The sequence below is a fragment of the Macaca nemestrina genome, chromosome 16, assembly GCF_043159975.1.
Source record: "Macaca nemestrina isolate mMacNem1 chromosome 16, mMacNem.hap1, whole genome shotgun sequence".
NCBI lineage: Eukaryota > Metazoa > Chordata > Mammalia > Primates > Cercopithecidae > Macaca > Macaca nemestrina.
The window spans coordinates 20304011-20330270 of record NC_092140.1 but is presented as its reverse complement, the minus strand read 5'-3'; the positions used below and the strand labels follow the sequence as shown (position 1 = coordinate 20330270).

The following is a 26260-nucleotide window of genomic DNA, read 5'->3' as shown; positions in this document are numbered from 1 at the left end:
AAAAAGTGTTTAACACTTTTTATCAACAGATAAAATGTTGTTGGCTTGTAAAATCAAACTTGTTCTGCACTTGGCACTATATGGAATTTTATCAAGTTCCTTTTTGGGAAAGGTTTGGATTATGTGGCTACTCTTGGTAGAAGGGTTGTGTAAAATGTGTGGAGTAAAAAGTTTTTGCACATAATATGTTTGACATGCCATATTATTGTACTGGATGAGACTTTCTTCCACCTGCAGATGTTTCTCTTTGTCCTCCCCTGGTAGGGTTCCCGTTATATAATAATATTCTTAGGAGCAATAATTGTTCCCCCAGATTCGGATGTCTTCCAGTAGTTCAGAGTTTCACTTAGCACCAAAAATTAATTAAGTTTTAATTAAAAGAAGTGATTATTGATGAAAATGATGACCTGTTAACTCCAGAAAGGCAGGATGCTTTTATCCATTCTCCTCCTTCAAGGCTGGCTTTTGAATTCTGAACAATGGATTTCAATGCAGTCCATCCTCAATTTGTAGGAAGCGCTGTTTTATTTGGAATTTAAAAAGGAAGCTCTGTTAGGTAAAATTGCAGCACAAGTTCTTTTTAATGTAAGTCCGTGTATTAATCAAAACAGCTGTGAGGGTTACTAGGTAGACTGTAACACCGGGTGGCAATAAAATGTCTTCCTCATTACAATTAATACCGATGACTTGCAGAGACCTCCTGTATGTGATGGCCTTTCTCGATGGGCATCCTCACTTGGTGGTAGGGAAAATGAGTATGGGCTGTATGAAACAATTTCAGCACCACCCTGAGCTTAATAGAGCCGTCTTTCATTGCCTGTTAACAAGCTGTGCTGCTGCCATAAAATGTTCAAGCTGACAAATGCTGTCAAAGCTCCTTCAATGCAAAGATTTTCTGCCGTGTTTAACATGTTAACTTTTATTTTAATGATGCCACAACACACATCAGTCGTTGTTTGTGCAATGTCCAGTGTGGTCTCTGGAGCCATCCCATTAGCTGAAAAGTATAGTCAATGTCCTGTTCCAGTGGCCATTAATGGTAAAATTCTTCAATTAAAAACTGTGGAGTTATGCTGATTCAACCATTCACTTTATCCCAGAAGTAAAATAGATATACCTACTTGCTGTGAAATTATTGAGTTTGTTTAGCTTGATTTTCAGTGCATTATATTAGCCATGAGTGTATCATAGAGGCTAAGGTATGAGCTAAGAATGATAACTCTATGAATGTTTGTTATGAGATTGCCTTATTTGACTCAAGGTTTTATACAACTTGACATGCTACCTATTACTAGTCTTCCAGTTCCACTATTGCAGCTAATTAACACATACATTGTACTTATTGTGCACCAGGCTCTGTTCTAAGGGCTTTATATGTATCTACTCATTTAATTTTCACAACAAGCCTACTTATTAGGTGCCATTGTCCTCACTTAAAGATGAAAAAAAAAAAAAAAGAAAAAATCAAAGGTACAAGCGATTCAATAATTTGTCTAAGGCCATATAGACAGGATATGGTAGAGCCTCAATAAGAAGGCAGGTATTCTGATTCCAAAATATGCTACTAACTAAAACTAATGCATCAAATCGACTGAAATGACATCAAATACACCCTTGACACTAAAAGGAGCACACAAACAGAATGCCTGCCTTTCTGATGGAGATGCTTATGTTGCAGCTAACAAAAAGAACGGATTCTTTTATAAATGGAGTTTAGGATCACAGGGTTTCCATTACTCTTCTGGTCACCTTTTCCAAGGCTGAAAATGGAGAACAGTTTGGAGCAGGAAGAGTGGATGTTTATAGGTTCTGTTTTCCTTCTTTTTCTTCATGGATCTTTCATCTCCCCATGCACTACTGCAGCCTGCAACCTCAGATGGAGTGAAATTCTCAGCGGAATTAAATTTCAGTTGCTACCCGTAATAACTGTAGAGCACCACTTTGGAAAGGCCTCCCTAGTATCCTTCTTTGTTTGTTCGTTTTTTGCTAAATTAAACTTTAATATTTTATAACATCCTGAGGAAGCTACTGATTTTTAGAATTTGGATTCATGTGTTTTCTTTTTCCTTTTCCCTTCTATACATATAAATCAGCAAGTAACAAAAAGAGTGATTCCCACTGCAAAGTCATCATCCCCGGTGAGTTGAATATGGGCATTATAATTCATCGGCAGCTGATGACTGAGTGGATCTAAAGGAAGAATGAAGAGGTAGATCTTAAGGATGACTTACAACTGTAATAATTTAGTCCACAAGATTCACATGGAACTGAAATTTATGACAGGCAGCCAGACCAGAAAATCAGGAAGTTTGGATTTTCTCTTCATCCTAATCAGTTTCTCCACATCTTGTTCTGATTAGTGCCCTCGCTAAGTCTCGTTACACACATCTTTGACCCATTTCTAGTAGACCTTTTGAAATCCCACTTTGTTTTCCAGGAAGTGGTTTCTGCCTTTGCTAGATTTTAGAATATAAAGGTCATTCATCTGTATCTTAGAAGGATGATTCACATATTTATGTTCTAGAAAGTAGGCTGAGAAGAAAAATGTGGTACTTTATTAATTAGGGCCCTTTAACATTTTATACTCTCAAGCTTAATCATTTGCTTGTTTGAACTAAAGTCATCTTCCTTAATCACCATCATTAGTGACTGTCCATGAATGATTACCTCTGAATTTTATTAGCATGTTATTATTTAATGCATTTTACATTCCCCATTAGGAATAGATATCATCCAGTATTTTACTATATCAATATATTTTTTTAAAGCATGAGATTAACTATGGGAATGGGTTGCCTCCGTCTTCCTGCTCCCTCAGTGGTTCTGAAATTGAGGTGGAGGTGGTGTTGACAGGGCAGAGAAAGCAATTGGAGGAACTAGCCCATCTATTCTTGGTGCTGTTTTAGAGCTTAAAACTTGCTGGGTGATGTCAAGGCATTTATGCCCCAAAGATGAGAACCACTGCTCTAATCTTGAATGTTTCCAGTGATGAAAGGCTTGCTCACAATCACTTGGAAATAGCCCGTTACACTTTGGGATTCTTTTGAAAATTCTTCTGTATACCTAGCAGAGTGACTCATGAGGGTCACTAGTTCCTAGTTCTCATCTTTAAGCAAATACAGAACAAATTTGTTCCTTCTCTATCTGATAGTCTTTCAAATATCTGGAGCCATCTTAATATTCCTACTGATTATTGTTGCATACATTGACTGGGTCATGCCACAATTTCCTATATTCCATATTTTGAAAACCTCTCATGATCATGGCTCTCCTCTGTATTTTCTGTGCGTGGAAATAAACACCATCTTCTATAAAAAAGCACCACATAGACTTACCATCAAGTGCTCATTTATTATCTTTCTCCTGAGTATCTAAGAAGCTCCAGTCGGGTAAGCACTGACTTTATTTCTTGTTCAGTCCCCAGTCCTATGGACAGTGCTTGGTGCACAGTAGTGACTTAGTCAATAATTGTTGAATGCATGAGCCCCCAGGCCTACACTGAGGTTAGGAACTGACAGTGAATTGGCCGTAAGGGGTGGAATGAATTTTAGTGCTTGTAAGATTGGTCAGTTTTGCATAATGCTCAATAAAATGGTTTTGCAAGTTGTACACTCATGCTTGTTTGTATTGCTTGTTAGTGCCAACTGCTTCCCGGGCTTAAAATGACAACCAGAATGTCCTACACACTCAAAAGCAAGAATGTTTAGTGAAACACAGGCGTATATCAATAAAGCTCTGCTTTTTATAACTTATGAAGTTGGGAGTTTAAGAAAATTACTTTCGAAAGGAATATTAATCTAAATGGATAAATGAGTCATCGTATTAAAATATCTGTGGGAAAACTAGAATTAGACACATTACAATCAGGCACGATGTTTATGGGATAAGTGTGCTAATGTATGGTTTAATTAATAATAATCCACTCAAAAACAAAGTTTTCTTTTTAAATACCTGTTACGTGTTGGGCATTTTCAAGGCTCTTGAGATATAATATTAGGGACAAAGTCCACACTTTTATGGGTCTTATATTTTAATTGAGAAACACAAACAACAGATAATTGAATAAGACAGAGAAAGTAATTTTGGATAATCATGAGTGAAATAAATGTACAGAGTACTGTGCTAAAGCTCCGCAGTGAGGAAGTGAGGCATGGGATGAAGAGGCAACCATGCAAGATGCTGATCATTTCAGCTAATGGAAGGAAGCGCAAAGGTCCTTAAGTGGGAGAGAGCTTGGTATGCTCAAGGAAGATCGGGTCAGGTGAGCTGCAGAAGAATGGCAGCTGGAGTTTGGGGATAAGGTTGGAGGCCTATAGGCCTCATCGTGATACCCTTATGGACCATAGTGAAGAAGACTTATGAACCATCGTGAAGATTTGTTTTTTTTTTTTTTTTTTTTTTTTTTTTTTTTTTTTATTTCAACAGTTTTGGGGCTACACGTGGTTTTTGGCTAGATAGATAAGTTCTTTAGTGATTTCTGTAATTTTAGTGCACCTACCACCTGAGTACTATATACTGTAGCCGATATTTACTCTTTTATCTCTCAACCCCCCTCCAAATTTCCCCCTGGAGTCCTTTGCACCCTCATACATTAGCTCCCACTTATGAGAACACACAATATTTGGTTATTCATTCCTGAGTTACTTCACTTAAAATAATGACCTCCAGCTCCATCCAAGTTGCTGCAAAATACATTATTTCATTCCTTTTTATGGCTGAGCAGTATTCCATGGTGTATATATACCACATTTTCTTTATGCACTTGTTAGTTGATGGGCTTTTAGGTTGGTTCCATATTTTACAATTGCGAATTGTGTGCTATAAACATATGTGTGCATGTGTCTTTTTCATATAATGACTTCTTTTGGGTAGTTACCCAGTAGTGGGATCACTGGATTGAATGGTAGTTCTGCTTTTTTTTCTTTAAGGAATTTCTATACTGTTTTCCATAGTGGTTGTACTAGTTTAGGTTCTCACCAGCAGTGTATAAGTGTTTCCTTTCACTGCATCCATGCCAACATCTATTGTTTTTTGACTTTTTAATAATCGCCATTGTTGCAGGAGTAAGGTGGTATCTCATTGTGTTTTAAATTTGCATTTCCCTGATGATTAGTGATGTTGAGCATTTTTTCCTAAGTTTGATGGCTGTGTACATCCTCTTTGAAAAATATCTATTCATGTCCTTTACTCAGTTTTTGATGGGGTTATTTGTTTCATTCTTGCTGATTTGATTGAGTTCCTTGTAGATTCTGGATACTAGTCCTTTGTCAGATGCGTAGTTTGCAAAAATTTTCTCCCACTCTGTGGGTTTTCTGTTTACTCTGCTGCTGAATTTTTTTTTTTTTTTTCTGTCCAGAAGCTTTTTAGCTTAATTAGGTCCCATTTATTTATTTTTGAGTGTTTCGTTTTGTTTTTGGGGTCTTAGTCATGAATTATTTGCCTAAGTGAATGTCCAGAAGATTTTTTCTGATGTTATCTTCGAGAATTTTTATGGTTTCAGGTTTTAATTTAAGTCATTTATCCATATATATATATAATATATATATTTGTATATAAATATATATATTTATCCATATATATATTTATCCATATATATATTTATCCATATATATATTTATCTCTCTCTCTCTATATATTTTTTAAAATTTATTTTGATACAGTCTCCCTTGGTCGCCCAGGCTGGAGTACAGTGTTCTAGTCTTGGCTCACTGCAAGTTCCGCCTCCAAGGTTCATGTCATTCTCCTGCCTCAGCTTCCTGAGTAGCTGGGACTATAGGCACCCGCTACCACGCCCAGCCAATTTTTTGTATTTTTAGTAGAGATGGGGTTTCACCATGTTAGCCAGGATGGTCTTGATCTCCTGACCTCGTGATCTGCCCACCTTGACCTCCCAAAGTGCTGAATATTTTTTTTTTTATAAGGTGAGAGATTAGGATTGAGTTGGGCAGATTTTTGATGTAGGTTCTTAGGGACACAGGGTTAAACTGGGAGACCCATAGAAGACTGGGAGAACATAGGTGTATTAGTCCATTTTTATACCGCTATGAAGAAATACCTGAGATTGGGTAATTAAAAGAAGAGGTTTAATGGACTCACAGTTCCACATGACTGGAGAGGCCTCACAATCATGGCAAAAGGTGAAGGAGGAGCAAACGCACGTCTTACATGGCGTCAGGCAAGGGAGTTTGTGCAGGAGAACTGCCCTTTATGAAATCATGAGATCTCCTAAGACTTATGCACTATCATGAGAACAGCATGGGAAAAACCCTCCCCCATTATTGAATTACCTCCATCAGGTCCCTCCCACAACACGGGGGGATTATGGGAGCTACCATTCAAGATGAGATTTGGGTGGGGGAACAGCCAAACCATATCAATAGGAGTTATTGGAAGTAAGCTAGGAGAGAAACGATGGTGGGTTGGACTAGTGTTGTGATAACAGTCATGAAGAGAAGTGAGTAGATTTGAGATATGTGTTGGCATTAGCATTGGCAGGTCTTACTGAGGGGAACTGGATGACACATTGCAGCAGGAAGAGAGGAAATAAGGATGGAACTTAAATATAATAGCGAGGAGTTAAGGAAAAGTCCTACTAAATTATGTTCCCGGAATGATCAATGCTATTGTTTTATATAAATGGACATTGGAGTTTATGATATGATATTGTCACTTGGAAGTACATCCACACAGGAAGGAAATAAGTGCTGGAAATCTTAAAAATGTCTTATCACTTTTCCTATCCCAGATGTAGACACAAATTCAGTCATTGATACACACTGGGTATTTTTTCTTTTGCAGGTCTCCCTTATCTTTACTCAATGCACTAAATATGTAAATAAATATATCCAGTATTTGTTGTTCCTTAGTACCACAAAATAATGACAACCCCTGCCCCCACCCCCGCCCCGCACTGCCCAGCATTTGACCTGCATGTCTATAAATTTGGTTAGCTTTCCAAAGCAGTGCAAGGTTTCACAAAGATAAGACAGTTCATTTACATAACCCGGAATAATTTGGCTGGCAAACTCAAGGAGATATAGTGTATGGATCAAGTTTAACACATTCATTTGGATCGGCTGAGTCCCATGTGTTCCTTGTGCTTGCAGAGGGTCCCATCTGTTCAGCTCTTGGCCAGAGACCATTGTGCCTGTGAGCACTGAAATTTCTTATTGCAAAGGCCCAGTATTTTCTAACTGGTTTGTGGTACCCCAGATACTCACCAGTAACATTGTTAATTAGTAGCAACATGAGTAGCCATTATTCTAAAACTCTGTTACCTGCCTGTTATTAATGTATTTAGATAGTTTCAAAAGCCAACACATTTCTTTCTTGCATTTATTTCCCCTTTTGCATCATGTTTATTTTATTACTCAAAGATTCCTTTTCCATTGCCCTCCAACTAGTTAGCCCAGCATATGAAGACCTTTTTAATGCCTCTACAATATCTCCTGTAGAATTGTCATTCCTTAGTCTCTGAGAAGACCCCTCTTTGCTCATTGAATTAGACTACCTGACATTTCTTTAACATATCCTTATTTTCTACCCTTTGAACCTTTGCTCCTTGGATTCTTTCTGTTTGGAATTACCTTTATACTCCTCTAATCCCTACCTGTGACAAATTACGCTTATTTCAAATGCTTACCTAATGCTCCATCCTTTGATCTCATATTTTCTTTTTCCTCTCTTTTGATATTTCACTTCTAACTTCTTATCCTAGCTATTTATCCACGTCCCCTCTTCAAATTTCCTTTAGTGTCAACAGGGTACCTTACAAACAGGATGTTGCCAGTTGGGATTTGATGACTTTAACTGAAATTTTGATATCTAACTACCATCTAAACAGCAACAGTAAAAAAAAAATCATTTCAGGGAAAAATGTGGAAATAACCCACCTCCTCTACTTCCTACTTCCTAGCCCTAAAGGAATCATGCTGCCGTTCTAACCTTTTCATCTTTGCTGTTCTTCTGTGGTCAAACTGGCCCTGCCTCTTTGTTTTCTGAGTGGAAAATAAACACAAGGAGGGACATTTCCTGCAAGTGGGCAGGGCCAGAAGAGGCCAGGTATAGCTTCAGCATGGCTGCCTTCAGAGAACCTAGTAGACTTGTCATATCCCAAGGCAGGCTTTTTCTTGGATTATATTGTTTCCCTTTGAATTCTCCAAAACCTGTCAGTGTTTTCTTCCTTATCTCTCTTGAGGGCAGCCAGTTAATCTAAGATTAGCCTGACAGCCCCTATTTTCCAGGTCTCTGGTTTCATCAATAAAGTAGGTTACATCGTTTCTGAGCCCCATTACCTCCTCTATAACCCTGCTCTCTTGATCCATATTGTGGCTTATTCTTTATACAGCCTGCTCCATCCATTTGTGGCTCTGTTCCCATGTCCTATTTCCACTATTGAATAGGACTATTTAATTCAATAATTGCTGGGACTGTAAAAGGTTGACAATCCCTGAGCCTTTTGTGCAATATTTTCACCTCATTGCTCTTCTGGTTATCACCAGTGACTTTGAGATGAATGAGTCGAGTGAGAGTGACCAGCAGCCTCACTCAGGATTGCCAATAATTGCCATCTTTACTTTCTCAGTGCTAATGGTAAACTTATAAAAGCCTTTCACTTATCACAAAAACCTATTTTCTAGGGAATTTAGGAAAGGTAATGAAGACCCCTACTTTTTTTTAAACTAGAGACAATATGCCTCAGTGGAGGATGTATAAGGTAATTCATTCTATTTATGTTGATGTCATGCCTTTTTATTCCTATTTTTATATGCCTTAAAATGTGTATGAAATATTAGCATAGTAAGAGAAGAACATAATTATAAAAATGCTTCCATTGATACTGCATGCTTAAGATGATTTCACTGAGAAGGATATATGATTAAAATGTTGAGGGCTTGCTGGATTTCAGAACATCCTGTCTGGAGTCAGACCTGGACTCTCAACTCCTTGCCTTATCACTTTTCTAGTTGTGTGACTTTAGGAAAGCCCTTTAGACTCTCTGGGGCTTATGATGATCACCTGCAAATTGAAAGGAAAACTGTTTCAGAGAGTTGTTAAAAGGATTCAGTGAGATAACACATGTGAAGCTAAGAAGTACCTGGCATGTATTCTTGTTAGTATGGTTATTTTTGTTGTTGATGATATCATTATTGCTGTTGCTATTGTAATATTATACTTGGAGCATAGCAGGGAGCCTGAGCCTATCTGCATCCCAAGTGAAAAGCATCTCATACCAAACACATGGAAAAAAACTAAATGAATGAAAAAAAATTAAAAATTAAAAAACTGCATGCACATACTCTTTTCCACATCAAAATTAAGAATATTAGTATATTTTGTAATATATTGGCACAACTTTTGAAAGAAAGGGAAGAGAGTCATTCCATGGAGTTTCATACACACACATATACACACAAAACCCCAATGAATCCATAATGCATGCAATAGGGCCATTTTGTTGGTAAAATTAGCTGATGATGGATTTTCTTTGGTATTTTCACCATTAAACTTTTAAAGATAATGTTTATGATAAACTTACCTTTTATTAAAGTTTACCACATCTTGTTTGACTTTAAAGTGATGTTCTGGTACAAGATATCTTAAAGAATAAAAAGCTTACTATGCATTTCTCAAGCATGTTTGCTGAGATCTGAAGTGTATAACAGAATTCTTCAGTGAGGTAAAGAAAAGTTCACCATAGTTTGCAAGACTGGTTCATGTGGAATTTATAAGAATGGACTGACCAGCATGCCCTTTTAAAATTCCGTAGTTAATCTCTTTATTGAAAGCTGCTGGACTAGTTGATTAAGAAAGCCTTATGTAATGACTGCTTTTAGTGTCACACAAATGAAGCTGAACTGTTGCTAAGTAAATCACTGCAGATCAAAGTACTTTGTGGTCAGAGAACTGCAGTTCATTTTTTTTTTCCATTAAGTTTTAAAGAGAAGGTGAAGGGTTGAAGAATGAAACACACCAAATTTGACATCTATGATGTCCATTTACATTCATGCCCTTCTTTAAGCATCTAATCTGAGTGATTAGGCAAGTAGTGCAGTAAAGCATAAATGGGTAAATGTAAAGCTGAATGAATTAATACTTGTTTCCTGTATATAATTGCCCAGATCCTTCCTAGCCATTAAGAAATCAGTAAGCAAGTAGAGAAAACTTCAGGTGCTCCTAGGAAAACTGAAGTGGCACTACTGTTGACTTCTCCGTGCTTTAAAATGCCTATTCTCATGTTCACCTGATCTGTAAGTGTCTACAAGACTACGGGTGACAGTTTCCCTGTGATGTGAGGGGCTCCAGGGAATGATATTTTTGCCTTTTATGTCCCCAAGTATAGAAAGTGCATCTCTTTGTTGGCCCAGTGTCCAGAGCAGCGTATGAATAAATTTGGGTGGAATAAATGAATACATGAACCTATGTTTTGCTGAATTAGAATGACAACGAGGAAAGAGGTGAGAAAAAAGAAACAAAAACAATGGACAGAAAATGGAAGCTGAATCTACCATCAGTTTTCTACATGGGTTTTAGCTCCATAGTTTGACTTTACTTGCTGTGAAAAGTTCAGGCATTATGAAATGTTTGGATAGTGTTGAAATTTTTGGATAGTGTAAAGCATTATGTAGATACATTTAGTGATACAATTTCTAAATAAAAATATCATAACTAGGTGTGTTTATTTCTACAAGATTGTTATGTTATCAACTTTGTTAATACTTTCAATGTATCCATTTGGTTGATTGGTCATACATAAATGATAAATCAAAACTAATTTATTATCCTACATGTTCCACTGGTGAAAAGCACTGTAGCTAAGAAGGGTCAAAATTTTATAGATATTAAATCTTAGTCATTTATTGATGTTCTTTTTGAACATGTAGGGGAGATTTACAGAAGTACCAAACTCAACCAAGTAAGACTCCACACTAAAGTTTTATAAAAGTATGTATGAACAAAATAAATTCTTTAATAGTGAACTAACTTATGAAATGACCTTACATTGCATTAGACAAAATAACCGGCCTAAGTTTGGAATTATTTCCGCTAACCTGACTGGGTCAGAAAGGAATAATGTCTTCATGCTTGACCATCTTCAAGTTTTGTGGTGAGATTTTTTTTAAGTTATCTTCCTGATGTTTCAAGATATTACAAATACATGAGCAAATACTGTCTAATGTGAAATGCATAGTCCCATCATAAAACATGTGGTGAGAGAAATCATTTTATCCCCAAGTCTTCAGTATTACAATGACCAAAGATATGCTCTCTCAGTTGTTATTTTTGTCATGAGAGGGGATGAGAAGCAATGCTTACTGAATGCCAGCGAAGCCCCAACATCGAGTCTAATGCTTCCTATATCATGCCCAACCAAACAAAAGTGCTAGCCAGTATAGAAGGTCTTCCTTTCTTCATCTTTAGAAATGGTGCACTTGCTACTGTAGAATTTAATCTGTGGCATTCTGCAGCCTGCAACCTTTGATCTTTATTTATTAGTTTTATAATCATAACACAAGTCTTCAATGCACTCCAGGCTCACTCCAATGAGAGGTGATTATATGAAAGTAGTAAATGCTCTGAGTGACTGAGTCCTCCCAAAAGCTTGCCGAGGAAGACAGCAGGGCAGGCTTTCCAGTATTTTTATGAAGCATGAGTCATACTGAGATGGACCATGCAAAAGCAAAGTGCCAGGAGTAAACCAGTGTGGGCAAAGCTTCAGGTTCTGTTTTGCAGGATGCACAATGTCCTCCCCAAGTAAAGATGCTGAGATGTCCTACAGTTGTAAAGCCTCTTGACAGTTTATTCCCTACTGCATGACATTTATGACCATGGAATTATTTCCTCTCTCATAATGCTTTTTAATTTGGAAAACACTCTCTTGTGAAGGATACAAAAAAGAACCTTGTATGATGGGCCCAAGAAGGTGAACCACAGTCCCCGTGGTGTTTTCTTCAGCATGTAGGTACTAATTGAACAACATGACTAGTATGTGGTTTGTTCTTCTAGTTGGACGTGAATTACCAATTAATATACAGTGTCAACATCATTGGTAACACATCCTTATAAACAAGAGACTCCAGTTTGAGAATTAAGGAACTCCTTCAATGTCTTGCCAAGTAGATTTTGAATTTTTGTATTAGATAAAAGTCCTTTGCAATTACGTAATAATTGTAGGCTTCATTATCTACATTGCATTTTTCAGTCTTTCTAACCCTTCTGCCCTCTTACTTGCATTATTTATTTGTATGCAAAGAGTTTGTTCACAGATGAAGAGGATGAGGTTAATTGTTACCCTGCCTCTGATTTAAGTATCAGGCACTGTGATCCATGTTAGTGTTGTTCACACGATTTGATCAAGCATTTTACTCTGTGGCACCCAGAAATAATTTCAGAAACAAAAATCAAAACTGCTCTTTCCATTTCTGATCAAAGCAGTTTGAGAAAGATTTTGTCTTTTAGTGATGCTTTTGATAGACTGCAAAAATATAAAGTTGAGCAGATCTCAGTTGGATAATACATTCTGTCATACTAACTTTTTTTCTTCTACTAACAGCAAAGAAAGCCCATACAAATTTAATGAATAGAAGCTAGAATCACATTTCTTCTTAGTTTGGTCTTTTATTTCCTCCCTTAGGCTTAGTATAAATGAGTAGAGTCACAAACACGGGAGATTTTTTTCCCCTCCATAGAGAATATATAGGTCAGTAATGTTACCATTTTGTGTCTGAAATAACACTCTGCTTAAAGATGCTTCCAGTCAGTCACCATCAAAGCATTAGCCCCAGTTTTGCCGTGTCTGAGTCCTTGAAAGAATAATGTGCCGAGATGTAACATTACTTTTGCTCTATATGATATATTCTTGCTATCAACATAATTTGGTCTTTACTAGTTCAGAAGAGAAATGAATTAGGTCATATCTAATGTGCACTGATAACTGCTCTTGAATTAGGAACTAATTTGACAAGTTCTTTGAATCTTTTGCCAAAATTTAAGGAGTTTGTTGATCTTTGTAGTCTCCCAGAACACGTTAGTCTTTTTTTTCCCCTGTAAAAGTAACTAAGTTGTATCACGGATGACATGATATGAAGATTTTCAAGAATCTATCCTGTTTTAAATACTAATGAGTTTCAGAAAAAATGATTTGGCTTTGTGCACAAACTCTAAAAAGCCTTATTCATTAAACAGATTAGTTCTTTCTCTGCAGGCTACACTAAATGTTGGGTATAAAAATGTGTAATGCCTAGAAAATGCATTTTAGATGATTATTTTAATATAATCTCTGTGTGATTAATTTGCCAGGCTGACTATGTAGGCTGATACATAGTCTCAGATCTCTGATCTGGAGATATACCAAAGTTTAAAACTTTTAAGGGAGCATATTTAGAAAGCTTCAGTTAAATTTTTAAAATATATTAATCTTTTAAGAATATTTGCACTAGTACTAAAAGATGCTTCTTCACTCTACATAGAAAAATAAATATTTTAAATCAAGTGAGTTTTGGCTTTCTTTCTCATTTTAATATTAATGTGCCTTGTATCAGACACCAGTTTTAATTTTTCCTTCCTTATACTAAGATGTTGCCAATATATTTGTGCCAAAAATCAAAGACAACTTGAATTCAAACTAATATAAAATGTAAATGCTAATTAGTGAATCATATTCAATGGCCATTAGGCCATCCTATAATTTATGTCAAGTATTGGGTTAAATGCTAACTGATAAAAATTAAAAGTCATATAAATGAGTGCTTTCTTGAAATTGTATGTGTTACAGTGTTTTTACTTTTGCTTTATTTTAATTTTCACAACAGTCTTTTGAGACAGTATTTATTCTATTTGTCCATTTAAGAGATGTGGAAATAGGCTGATCCCAGGGAAGTAAAATGGGTATATAATGTAATCAAATCATTTTTGGTTTTAAAAGAAAATAAATTCTTGGCCAGATGCAGTGGCTCACGCCTGTAACCCCAGCACTTTGGAAGGCTAAGACAGGTGGATCACTTGAAGTCAGGAGTTTGAGACCAACCTGGCCAATATGGCAAAACCCCGTCTCTACTAAAAATGCAAAAATTAGCCTGGTGTGGTGGCGGGCGCCTTTAGTCCCAGATACTCAGGAGGCTGAGGCAGGAGAATTGCTTAAACCCAGGAGGCGGAGGTTGCAGTGAGCCAAGATCATGCCACTGCACTCCAGCTTGGGTGACAGAGCAAGAATCCATCTCAAATAAATAAATAAATAAATAAATAAATAAATAAATTCTTAAATGTCTTAGTAGCTATGGCAATTAAATATTTTGGTTAGAGAGTCTGAAGTACACCCTTTAAAGTACATAGTAATTTGCTTGGACAGATAATTACAAAGCACTAACCTACACTATTTTTAAAATATCAAGGTGATCTGGACCTTAAGGACCTAAATTATTTCATGATCTTAAGAATTTTCCAAGTTCATTTATCACTGTGGTCTATTAGTAATCACAGCTGCATTGTATAATATTTTATATGAAGACCCAGAGAATCTTAAGTAGATCAAAATATATCTGGACTATAAACCTTATGAGAAAAGCTAGATCAAGTACTAAAGATATATTAAGTCACCTTCCATTCAACTATGTCCATCAGATTGATGTTGATATATCCCTTAGGTTAGAAGCGTCTCACTAATTTGTGAGTTTTGTTTTATATATTCTTTTCTTTTTTTTAACTTTTCAGATGATGACAAAGAGTCACACACACATACACACAGACAGACAAAAATTCACAGAGGCACAGGTATATAGCATATAAATCAAGTAATTGAACCCTGAAAATTTGAATCAGGAACTTCTTTTTTATAAAGTATAACATCAGTAATAAACACATGTCTTAATGTAATACTTGGTATGGGCAGAATTGGATACAGAAAGTAAAAAGACATTTTCTATAATAAAACAGTGGCATTATGCTTAAAAAATTTAAATACAAGTATGTTAAATTAGTCTGATAAACAAGAAACAGCATTCCCAACAGGTGGAATATTAATTGTATCCTGTTTACACTAGTAGTTGCAGTTAAACAAACTAATATTATATTCTCAATGATTAATATCGCAGGCATTTTGCTGTAAAATAAAAATATAAGATGTGTAGGGTAACATTTTGGAAACATTTTGCTGCCCTGCAAAGTGGATGATAACAATTATAAGGTGGTTATTTTAAACATGATTTAGTCTTCAAAAAAGAGTCTGGGAAGGGTAGGGGGAAGGCAGGGACAGGGAGAGGGTTGTTAAAGGATACAAAATTACAGCTAGAAAGGAGGAATAAGTTCTAGGGTTCAAAACCATTGTAGGATAACAATAGTTAATAGAAGCACATTACATAGATTCAAATAGCAAGAAGGAGGATATTGAATGTTCCCAACACAAAGAATGGTAGATGGACAATTGAGATGATTGATATGCTAATTACACTGATCTGCTGACTATATATTATATGTATGGAAATGGCACTAAGTACTCCGTAATTTGTACAATTACTATATGTCAAGCAAATAGCGCTTAAAAATTAAAAATATAAACAAAACTCAAAAAGCCCATCTCTAATTGAAACCACCTTTGATTATGTTAGCTGCTGCATTTGTCTTCACTTTTCTGAGTAACACTTGGGATTTGAAAACCATGACAATTAAAAGGTAATTATTAAGGATAAGCATAAAATTTAGTGTTCAAATCTATTAGAAGCAGATATTTTTCAGCAGAAAAAATTCAAATTGCTGGTTTGAATTTGTTCCTGGCAGCGTAAAAGGAAACATGCAAAACTAATGTAAATTATTTAATTTCACAATTTTTGACAATCCACTAAATGGTGGCAAAGAATTGGAGGATGGGGAAATCGGGAGTAATTACTTAATGTAATTAAGGGATGTTCCCTTTTGAGGTGGTAAGAATATTTTGGAAGTAAATACAAGTGATGGTTGCACAACACGGTGAATTTATGAAACACCAATGAATTGCTCACCTTATGGCTAATTTCATGGTGTGTGAATTTCGCCTTAGTAAATTATCTTTTAAAGAATGGATGCATTAATATTCCAATAAAATTTTATTTACAAAAATGTATTCTTTTTAAAATTGAGTACTACATACGTCATAAATTATTGTTAATGTAGCAATGGGATTGTTTCAGGTTATGTTTAGATTATGGTAGTTTACAATTTCTTATATGAAGTACCGAACATTTCAAACAACTGAAATTGAAATTTTATTTAGCTTAGTGAATTCTGGCCATTTATATTTTACGAATTTTGTTGTGCAAGTTGGGTTTGCTGAATTTGAAGTGATTGAGCAGATTTTGCGGATGTCTGGGGAAAAATCATTCCAGGCATAGTTAGCATCCTATGAGGGGAGAGCCTGCTTGACATATTTGAAAAACACCATGGGGATCAGTTTGGCTGGGTTGGGGGCGGGGGAAGGTGGAAGGAGGAGAATTTATAGACAGATAAGCAGGTCCCAGATTTCCCAGATCCTGGAAGGCCTAAGTCCCTTTAGATTTTATTCTAGGTGAGATAGCAAATCTCCAGAGTGTCTGAGCAGGGGAGGGTCTTAATCAGATTTACATTGCAAATACAATTGCTGTGATTACTCTGTGATGAGTAGACTTGGTGGAGACAAAGTGGGCAGAGATAAAATCAAGAAGACAATTAGGAAGCTTTTGCAGGAATCTCTAGCTCCTTGCTACTCTAGTTTGTGGTCATGGAACATACATTATCTCCAGGTGATTTATACCAACATTCAAGTTTGGGAAGTACTGGCATACGTAAGAGATGAGAGTGGTTTTGGAGAGGGGAGAATAGGCAAAGGTGTTAACAAGTGGTGGGATATTGCATGTACTTCTTTACAGTATGATTTGCTGATGTATTGTATATGGGTGTGAAATTTGGGAAGGATAAACGGAGATGCCTTTTACTACCAAAGAGGAAAATGAGGGGTTTCTGGGAGGGCTTGGAAATCAAGAATCTGGTTTGAGGTGCCTTTAGGCATACAATAAAGTAATTTGGGAGCTGCTAACATCATGATGGTTTTGAAAGCCATGGGATTAGATGCCCTTACCTGGAAGAGTAGCCAGAAAAGAGTGAATCTGAGGACTGAATTCTGAAACACTCTAACAGGGCCTCAGAAAGTGGAGGGACATCCAGAAAAGAACACGAGCAATGAGTGCCAAGTGATGTTTGTAGCATAATAACTCGGAGCATGTGGGGTCCTGGTATCCCTCGATGAGCATCAAAGAACTCAGGAACTTCTAAGGAAATTATCAGTTGACTCTCATGTTTCACCCATTACACTCTAAGCTCTTCAATGCACTGTCTCAACAAAGCCAGGCATTGGGAAGGTGTTTAGGAAGAAACCAGTAGATAAATGAAGAACAATCACTTGTTTTACGATAGTATATTACTTGGCATTTTTTTTGACTCCTAGATTTATGCCTTGGTGAAGGCAATTTTTCAGCACGTGCGGCTGTCTGGGTCATCGGTTTTTTTACTCATGATTACTCACCTAAGTGCTATAGGTAAGTTGGGCGGAAATCCTTGCTGTTATGTTTAATGTCCCTTGCCATTTTCACTGCTTTAGTGTTCCCTCCTTGCTATTTGGATGTAAATATTCACCATTTTCACTTTCCCTGCTGTACTTTCTCATCTGTCTCTGACAAAATTCATATACATCTTTACCAGGAAAGCATATTTTACCTAAATAATAGCTTTAGTCACAAAGGTGTGTTTTTTGATAGATAATCTGAGAGAAATCAGTGGAACTCTTGATGTTTTCGAAGGAACTGATTTAGTAAATCAGATTTACTATATTATGATCTATTTTTCTAAAAATCCGACAAGAACTAAGAAGCAAGAAAAATGCACTGGAGTCTAACCCGAAGCCTTTATCGGAAGCTCGTTTGCTTTGACCATTAGTTTACTTCCCATAGATTTAGGGTAAAGGTCCCAGGTCTGTGACATTTGGTTATGGCTATCACGTGGAAAATGGCGATTAGGAGTACAGGACGATGTACTGGTCGGTGGCTGAGTAGTTCATGGTAAACTGCTACCCTCAGATTTTCGTTACCAAGATCACCTTAATATAATTTAAAAGACAAGTCACAATAAGAAGTGCTTCTGCTGGTAGATTTTTTTGAGACTGAGTCTCGCTCTGTTCCCCAGGCTGGAGTGCAGTGGCGCGATCTCGGCTCACTGTAAGCTCCGCCTCCCGGGTTCCCGCCATTCTCCTGCCTCAGCCTCCGGAGTAGCTGGGACTACAGGCGCCCGCCACCACGACTGGCTAATTTTTTATTATTTATTTATTTATTTATTTATTTATTTATTTATTTATTTGTATTTTAAGTAGAGACGGGGGTTTCACCGTGTTATTCGATGGTCTGGATCTCCTGACCTCGTGATCCGCCCGCCTTGGCCTCCCAAAGTGCTGGGATTCCAGGCGTGAGCCACCGTGCCCGGCCTTCTGTTGGTACATTTAAGGTAGAAAAAAATCCTAACGTGTTCTATGCTTAGTAACTAAGGTTGGTTAGAATAAATATTTTGAAGACCTTCAATTTGTGAAGAAGGTTGTCCTGGCATTTCTGTGTCCAGCTGTGTGTGGACAGAATCCACTCACTTCAAGTGGGACGAAGAGATCCCAGGAGGGGAGCCTTAAAAAGCAAGTGGGAATTCCCAGGAAAGAGAAATCCCAGGACCAGCTTAATCTTCCTGTGTTTTTATCTATCAAACAATTAATGATAACCCTTTTATATTCAATTCAACAAATCTACAAAGTAATTCTTGATGAGCTCTTTTGTTCACAAAGCTTTGCATGTTACAGAAGCTATAGGGAGTCACTGACTCCAACACCTGGCCTTAGGTTGATTACAGGCAGGAGAGGCAATTCATCCTCTTCAAAATATAAGCAGCCGTTATCCATAACTTGGTAACTATTAACGTTCCTCTCCTGTTTTTCTCCTTTTGTTTTCTCTTCTCCTTTATAATTTGAGTTGACATAAGTACTTATTGTACTCAAGATAAAAGCATTGAAATCAGGGGGATAAATAGCCATTTTCAGCCGATGTATATGACTGTCACTTAGAAGTGAAAGGTGTGTGCTACTGTGAGGCTACAGGGTAAGAACACACATGACACTAGGTGAAATACGATGTGACATAAGCTAAGTGATACATTCAAAAAGAGGGCAGCTGTATTATTCTAGTCAAGTCAGGAAGGGTTTTTATGGAAAAGGCAGCATTTCGGTTGGCCTTAAAGAATAAATAGACTTTGGGAGGTAAGGAAGAGAAGTCAAGGAAAGTGAGCATTTAGATGTTTGCATCAAATGAGCAAATGAACTCCCATGGAGAGATCCACAATAGAACAGTTTGGAATGTGGATAGGCAGACAAAGAAATCACCTTTATCAAGGTGAAGTGTTTCTTAACTCCAGAGGCTCTCAAATGTTTTGAAAGGCTTTTGCCAGAGAAGTGATGGGACTAGAACTATGCTTTAAGAAAATAATTGTGCAGCAGTGTATTGACTGGGGTTCTGTGTGGGAGCTGGTGAACAGGGAGATGTTGTAGCAGTCCAGTGTGGAAATGGTGATGTTCTGGGGCAGGGTGGTGCTACACGGTATAGGGGAAGAGAAAGAAAAAGGAAGTATGGGTTGCATGTGAGAAATATTGGAGAAAGACATGGCAGGATGTGAGAAATAGGCCTTGGTAGTGGTTGGGTTACGGGACAAGTAAATAGGACTGGGGCAGTGGATGGAAGGCTCTGTGATATTGAACACAGGGAACTCAGAGAATGGTGGTGTCTTAGCTGGAAATAGAGATACCATGAGGAAGACCTGGTTTAAAGGGGAGGAGGAGTTTAGTCCTGCAATTGTATCCGAGGCATGTACAAGTAGGAAATTTCCGCAGCCAGTTTTAAATATAATCTTGGCCTTTGCAGAGAGACCAGAGGTACAGAAGGAGATTTGGTCCTCATTTGTTGCAAGATAATGAATGGAGCTGGGTGAAATAACATCACCCATTTAGGTGAATTCATATAATTAATCATCTAGCTCATTAAAAGAAATCTCAGACTTTTAGCAATACATTCCAAGATACGACACCCTTATTTTGTCTCCAGTAGGCAAGAGTTCAAGATAATTTCCTTGAACAAGGAACAAGCAAGAGCTCTGTTGAAAACAGATTTGGACTTTGTGCCTATAATAGCAAATTCTTCCATAAATGTGAGCCATGATCCAGTGAAGAAGGCATTTCCCTTTCAGGCATGACATATGTTTGATTACCAAGGACAAGGTTCCTCATTTGATTGCCAACCTCCCTAATTAGGAGGCCTTGAAGATCATTGCCTCAAGGTTGTTCAAGCTGAAAAAGCATTCGCAAGCACAAACATATTTTATGTCCAGTAAAAGTCACTCTAGTTGACTGAATGCAGTTGGTTATCGTAGAGACTTACCTGTTAGCTCCAGGCAAACACGGCCAGCAGCATTGGTATTCAAGACAAAAGACAGCCATCAGTGTAAATTCTTGTCTACTATGCAAGGTGTATCTTTTGATCTTTTCAGAAAGAACTAGAAAATTGGATGGTATTTGCAGGAGCCTTTCAGCTGAGAAATGTCAATAATGTAATCGTGTTGAGACCAGTACATGGAATTGACTTGTTGGGAGATGGATACAGGTGCAAGAATGAAATGTGTATCTGATTACTCTATAGAATTGAGTTGGTGCATGAGATCATGGGTCACCAGGCTACATCAGCAAGCAGCATTAGGAGAATTTAATGAATCCTCTATACAGGCTTCTGAGTGTCAGCTCCAAATCTGAAGTTTTTGGAAAACAGCAAGAAATAAGAAAGTAAGTTTCCTCCTGCTTTTTGTAGTGTATAACCCAGTTTCCTCCATTTGGTAGATAATGTGGTGACTGTAAAATCAAGACAGGTCATTCCATTTCCCTCAAACAGAGTGAATCACCTTCATTGTGCACTGAATTTCTGCAAGCTGGGCAAGTAGGAGTTTTAAGTTGCTCTTAGGTGGTTTTTATTTGCTGCAGGTTATGTTTGCTTAGTTTAAAAGATATCTGAAATGAACAGCATTGGTGAATAAAACTGTTCCATTTTGTAATTGTTTAAATGTACCTTTTGGTTTTACTTTTTTCCCCTTTTCATTTATTGGAACTATAATTAAATTTGTTTTTTATTATCTGCTATTGAGTTATCAGTGAATAGAAAGGAGATGGGAAAAATAGTTAATTTGTTTAATGCTTGACTCCATCTCCATGGATAGATAACACTTTTATCACCACATTATTCTCTGGGCAAAATAAGTATTTTCTATTTTTAAAAATGTGAATAATTGGCCAGGTATGGTGGCTCAAGCCTGTAATGTTTTGGAAGCAGAGGTGGGTGAATTGCTTGAGCTCAGGAGCTCAAAATCAGCCTGAGCAATATGACAAGTCCCCATCTCTACCAAAAAAAGGAAAAAAAAATTAGCCTAATGTAGTGGTGTGTGCCTGTGGTCCCAGCTACTCAGGAGGCTAAGGCTGGAGGATCGCTTGAGTCCAGGAGATTGAGGCTGCAGTGAGCCATGTTTGTGCCACTGCACTCCAGCCTGGGCAGCAGGCTGTCTCAAAACAGTGTAAATAATTATATATCACATTTCTTCTGGTTACACTAGACTATGGACTACTGTATGTTGGTGTTATCTGAGAATAGATGGTGTCTTATGCACGTGTATCTTTGAAGAACCAGGAAGTGACTGGTTACAAGTGGTCTGTTGGTGACTGCCTCATGGGATATGGCGTAATTGAACATTCTTTTTCTTGGAAAGGAATCCATGCTTGCAATTTTTGTGACAATAGTTAACATTGGCCGGGTGCGGTGGCTCATGGCTATAATCCCAGCATTTTGGGACGCCAAGGCAGGAAGATCACTTCCATTCAGGAGTTAGAGACCAGCATAGGCAACATAGCAAGACCCTATCTCTACAGAAAATGAAAAATTAGCTGGGTATGGTGGTGAATGCTTGTAGTACCAGCTACTCAAGGCTGAGGTGGAATGATTTCTTGAGCCTGGGAGATCGAGGCTGCAGTGAGCTGTGACTGCACCACTGTACTCTAGCCTGGGTGACACAGTGAGACCTTGTCTTAAAGGAAAATAAAACATTAACATTTACTGAGTATTTACAGTGTGCTGGAGACTGTTGTAAATGCTTCTTATGTTCTCTCATTTCATCCTTACAATACCAAGAGGTGGCTGTCTTCCCCCTTTATGGATGAGGACAGTGAGACACAATGAAATGAAGGAACCAGCCACAGGTCCCACTGCCCTTAAGTAGTGGAGTGGGAATTTGAACCTATGCAGCATGACTCTAAAGGCCTACATTGAAAAACCCATCTTGAAGTAATTCAATTATGTCTAATTTTATCATGTAGGAATATGCAGTCATCAAATTTGCATCTCTTGAGCCTTTAATACCAGTCATCCTGGCTTTTCTCAAAAGAGAAAATTTTGGAAGATTTTTTTCCTGTATTTTTTTTTTTCATTCATATCTTTTGGGAACATAAATTTAGCTATATATTCATTTTATGTAAGCGGCTCCAGCGTGAGTGAAAATGCCTTCAGAGCAGGGGTTTTGATTTTTGCAGGCATATCTACCACTCCCTTTGATGTTCAGTGTGTTACTGTGTAATAGATGATTAATAGGGGAGAGTGTTTTAGGTGATTGTTAGGTCTGTCAAGCTCAAATGCAGATAGAAATGTATTGCCTTAATTCTCTCTTTTTTTTTTTAACTTTTTGCCCAGGCTGGAGTGCAGTGGTGTGATCATGGCTCACTGCTGCTTCAACCTCCTGGGCTCCAGAGATGCTCCCACCTCAGCCTCCCAAGTAACTAGGCCTACAGATGCTAATTTTTAAATATTTTGTAGAGACTGAGTCTCAGCATGTTTCCCAGGCTGGTCTCAAATTCCTTGGCTGAAGCAATCCTCCAGCCTAGGCTTCCCAAATTGCCAGGATTATAGGCATGAGCCACTGCACCTAACCTAATATTCTTTTTCTTGGAAAGGAATCCATGCTTATAATAAAGGAATCCATGTAGAAAAAAACAATAATAACTAATTGATTTTGCTTATGTCATCACATTGCATCACCTTTATTCTACTAGCTCTGTTACCTCAAGGAGGCCATAGAATCTTCTTTACTCAGCTTCCTCATCTGTAAAATGGGTAATAGTACATTTTGTGCCTGTGTATCCATGTGATTACAAGCTTTGAGTGATGAAAGTTATAACATCTACTTAGAAAAATAAAATTGTATGTGTATACGTATGTGTTTATAATACATATACATATTTGATATGTGCAATACTTGAATGTGCAAACTGCAATGGGGAAAATTGGGGAAAACGATTAAAACTATGGTTTTTGTGGAACTTAAATATAGTTAAGTACATTTTAAAGTGCTTTTGAAACATGAAAAAGTTTTTGAGGCTTTGGAGGTATGAATTCAAAATGGGACTGCTAATGAGAGTAAATATTTCAAGGTAATGTAAAAAGTCTGAGACAGAGGTTATTGGCCAGTAATTTACCTGGAGGAAGGCAAGGTAAGTCTGCAAACATAGAGCGTGTGGGTCTTTCTGTACTATATCATTCTGTTCAGTGTGACATATCTGAACATTTTTTAAATCTCCGTGCATTACTATCTTGAATAAACAAAATAATTAGGCAAAGAAAACATATTTAAAAAAGTTAAAACATGTTGGAAGAGAAACCATCAGAATGTAAGCTGTTAACCCTCCCCAGCTTCTGTATTAAACATGGAATTTTTACTCTTTACCCCAAGTCATTGGCAGAAGATGAAAGTTTTTTCAAAGGAGAAACTCAGGAACACGATTGTAAAGAAAATGTCTGGTTCCTAGAGAGAGCCAGTAAAAGAACATCATTCCAGAAGCTACTGCCTCCAATTTAAAAACATCAGAACAGGATAAAGAGTGTACCCTACTGAGCGGAAAGTAGAGACCAGAAGGTTTGTTGAAACCCCAGAGTGAAAACCACTTAGAGAATCGGAATAGTCAAGTATAAGGTTGTGAGATGGATTCAGAGACCAGACTGAAATGTGTCTCTGCCAATCTGTGCAATGAAAGTGGATGACAAGGGAGATGGGAGCGAGGAGTCAGAGGCGGGGGAACAGGCATTGGCCTCCCTAAGAGATGTCCAGGGATTGAGAGTGGATATGTGAGTAGGTGACAGAGGCATGTCACAAAAAGCAGGCACAAAGAGCAATACACAATGAGAGATCATTTTACTGTAGCCCAAATGTTAGTATGGTTCACGGATACCAGAACCTATGAAAAAATATAATGGATTTATGAAATGTGAGAATTCTGTTGTGTGCTGTGTGTATAGATAAAAAAAGTGAGTGCCTACAAATTAGATGTGTATCAAAATAGGATCTTTTAAGTTTTCTATAATTGACATATTTCTTTTTGGTCCCCCCGCCCTTACTGGTAGTGATGGTTGGAGTGGGATTGGATTGATGTATGTTGATGAGTTATTGGTGGATTATTTCTCCTCCAAAGTTGCTTTAGGTTTCCATACACTTTCTGTTAGAAATATATTCAATGCACTCAAAGTTCAACTCCTGATCAGTTATTTTTATCCTTCTTCCCTTCCGAAAATCTGTGTTTGCGGGCAGACTTAGAGGCTTCTAGTGAGGATGTGGAAGCCCTTAACTCTGTGACCCCACTGTGTGGCCAGTGCTTCAGTTCTAGGGTGTAGGCCTCTGGATCTATTGTGGAGTGTTTGGTCTGATTCTGTCCTGTGGAATCTTACTTGCTTTTTTTTTTTTCTTTGAAATCTGCAAAATACACCCCTCTCTTGCTGACCACCCCTTGCTTGGTGCTGTGGATGCCTCCTGAAATCTGACTGCTGTTTACATTTGTTCATCAGCTCAGGTGGTCCATGCCTTAGCCCTAAGCTGCTGTGCCCTTGGTTCCTGTCGCAGTTCAGACCTTACGGATTCCCCTTGCTGCTTGCTTGAAGCTCCGAAACTTTCTTGCCATACATAGGCCATAGGAACCAAGATGCGTTTCCCGCTCAGAGTTTCAAACAGAGAAAATGTTGAAAACCCCATTGCTTCTGCCTGTTCCCACCTCATTTCCAAAATATTAGACAAAAGTTACGAAGCATCTGGCAGGCTGTTTTCCCTGCCATTGTCTCTAATTCCTTCCCACAAACCCCTAAGAGATATATTGCCCTGTCCTGCAGTGTAGGACTTAACCTGGGGCATAAAAACTTTCTTATCCAGAGAAATAAGCATCGTGCCATAGATGTTCAGAAGATACAGAACGACATTTAGAGCCATTATATACAGGTTGCAAGAGATTACATATTTCCTTTCTTTTTTAATTTAAAAAAAGTTGTATTTTCTAAATCTTCTATAATAAACAGGTACTATTAGTACATCTATTCATAAAAAGAAATAGTATTTGCACATTGCACAAAATAAAATGGAAAAGAATCCTGGTTTTGCTGCTTGAAGGAGTACTTCCTATTCTATTCTGAGATGTGAGACTGCAAATGCTAACAGACAGAGATGAATGAAAGATACAGGAGCAGCAGTAGGGTTTAGGCAGAAAAAAACTTGGACCTTAAAAACCCGACTTCAGTAAGGGCAAAAGGAGTTTCTAGAGTCCCTGGGTCAGTGCAGTCAAAGCAGACAATCACAACTGGGAGAATTTCAAGAGAAGACAGATTGTTCACTTGCAGGATTGCAACGGTTTTGTTTACTCTCGGTTGTTAATCTTTCACTTGTGGCTGGATGATCATACAAAGTCTCCAGCCTCAATAAGTGATGAATTATTAGTGGAAGGAGAACTTTGTTTTGTAATAAATAAGGTAACTCTTTCATAATCTCTGCTGTCAGGATGCTCTGGGTATGTTTTGGGGTTCATTAGTTCTATCATATCTCTGCCAGTTCACCTCTACATGCCACTCCAAATAACTAATCAGAGGACAACTCATGTGCTTGCTGTGCAAGCTCAGTGGAAGCACTCAGCTCCTCAAACATCAGATTGTCTCTGCCCAGTTCTTCCTGGAGAGAATTTCTCAGTTGCCTTGGATTCTTCCAAAGTCTATCCAGCATGTTTTGGTTCTTCTCAACCTCCCCCTTTGCTTTTGAATTTCTGAGTGGTAGATCCATTTTACAGTATTGGTACCCATAAAGACATTACCTGTGATTGAGTCTCTTTGATCAAGGGCTA

The 26260-nt window shown here is 37.7% G+C and overlaps 1 protein-coding gene across 6 annotated transcripts in view; it reads left to right on the top strand.

Moving 5' to 3' along the window:
* The window catches only part of LOC105477239 (glypican 6), a 1180155-nt gene that overhangs the window by 129331 nt on the left and 1024564 nt on the right, over positions 1-26260 (top strand). The window contains exons 1-2 of one of the 6 annotated variants that reach the window (XM_071081154.1): positions 16463-17540; positions 18365-20860. The exons of the other annotated variants lie outside the window; for them this stretch is intronic. The gene's annotated coding sequence lies outside the window, so the exon portion shown is untranslated. Of the gene's footprint in view, positions 1-16462; positions 17541-18364; positions 20861-26260 lie in introns of those variants that run through there. 6 annotated transcript variants of the gene reach the window in all.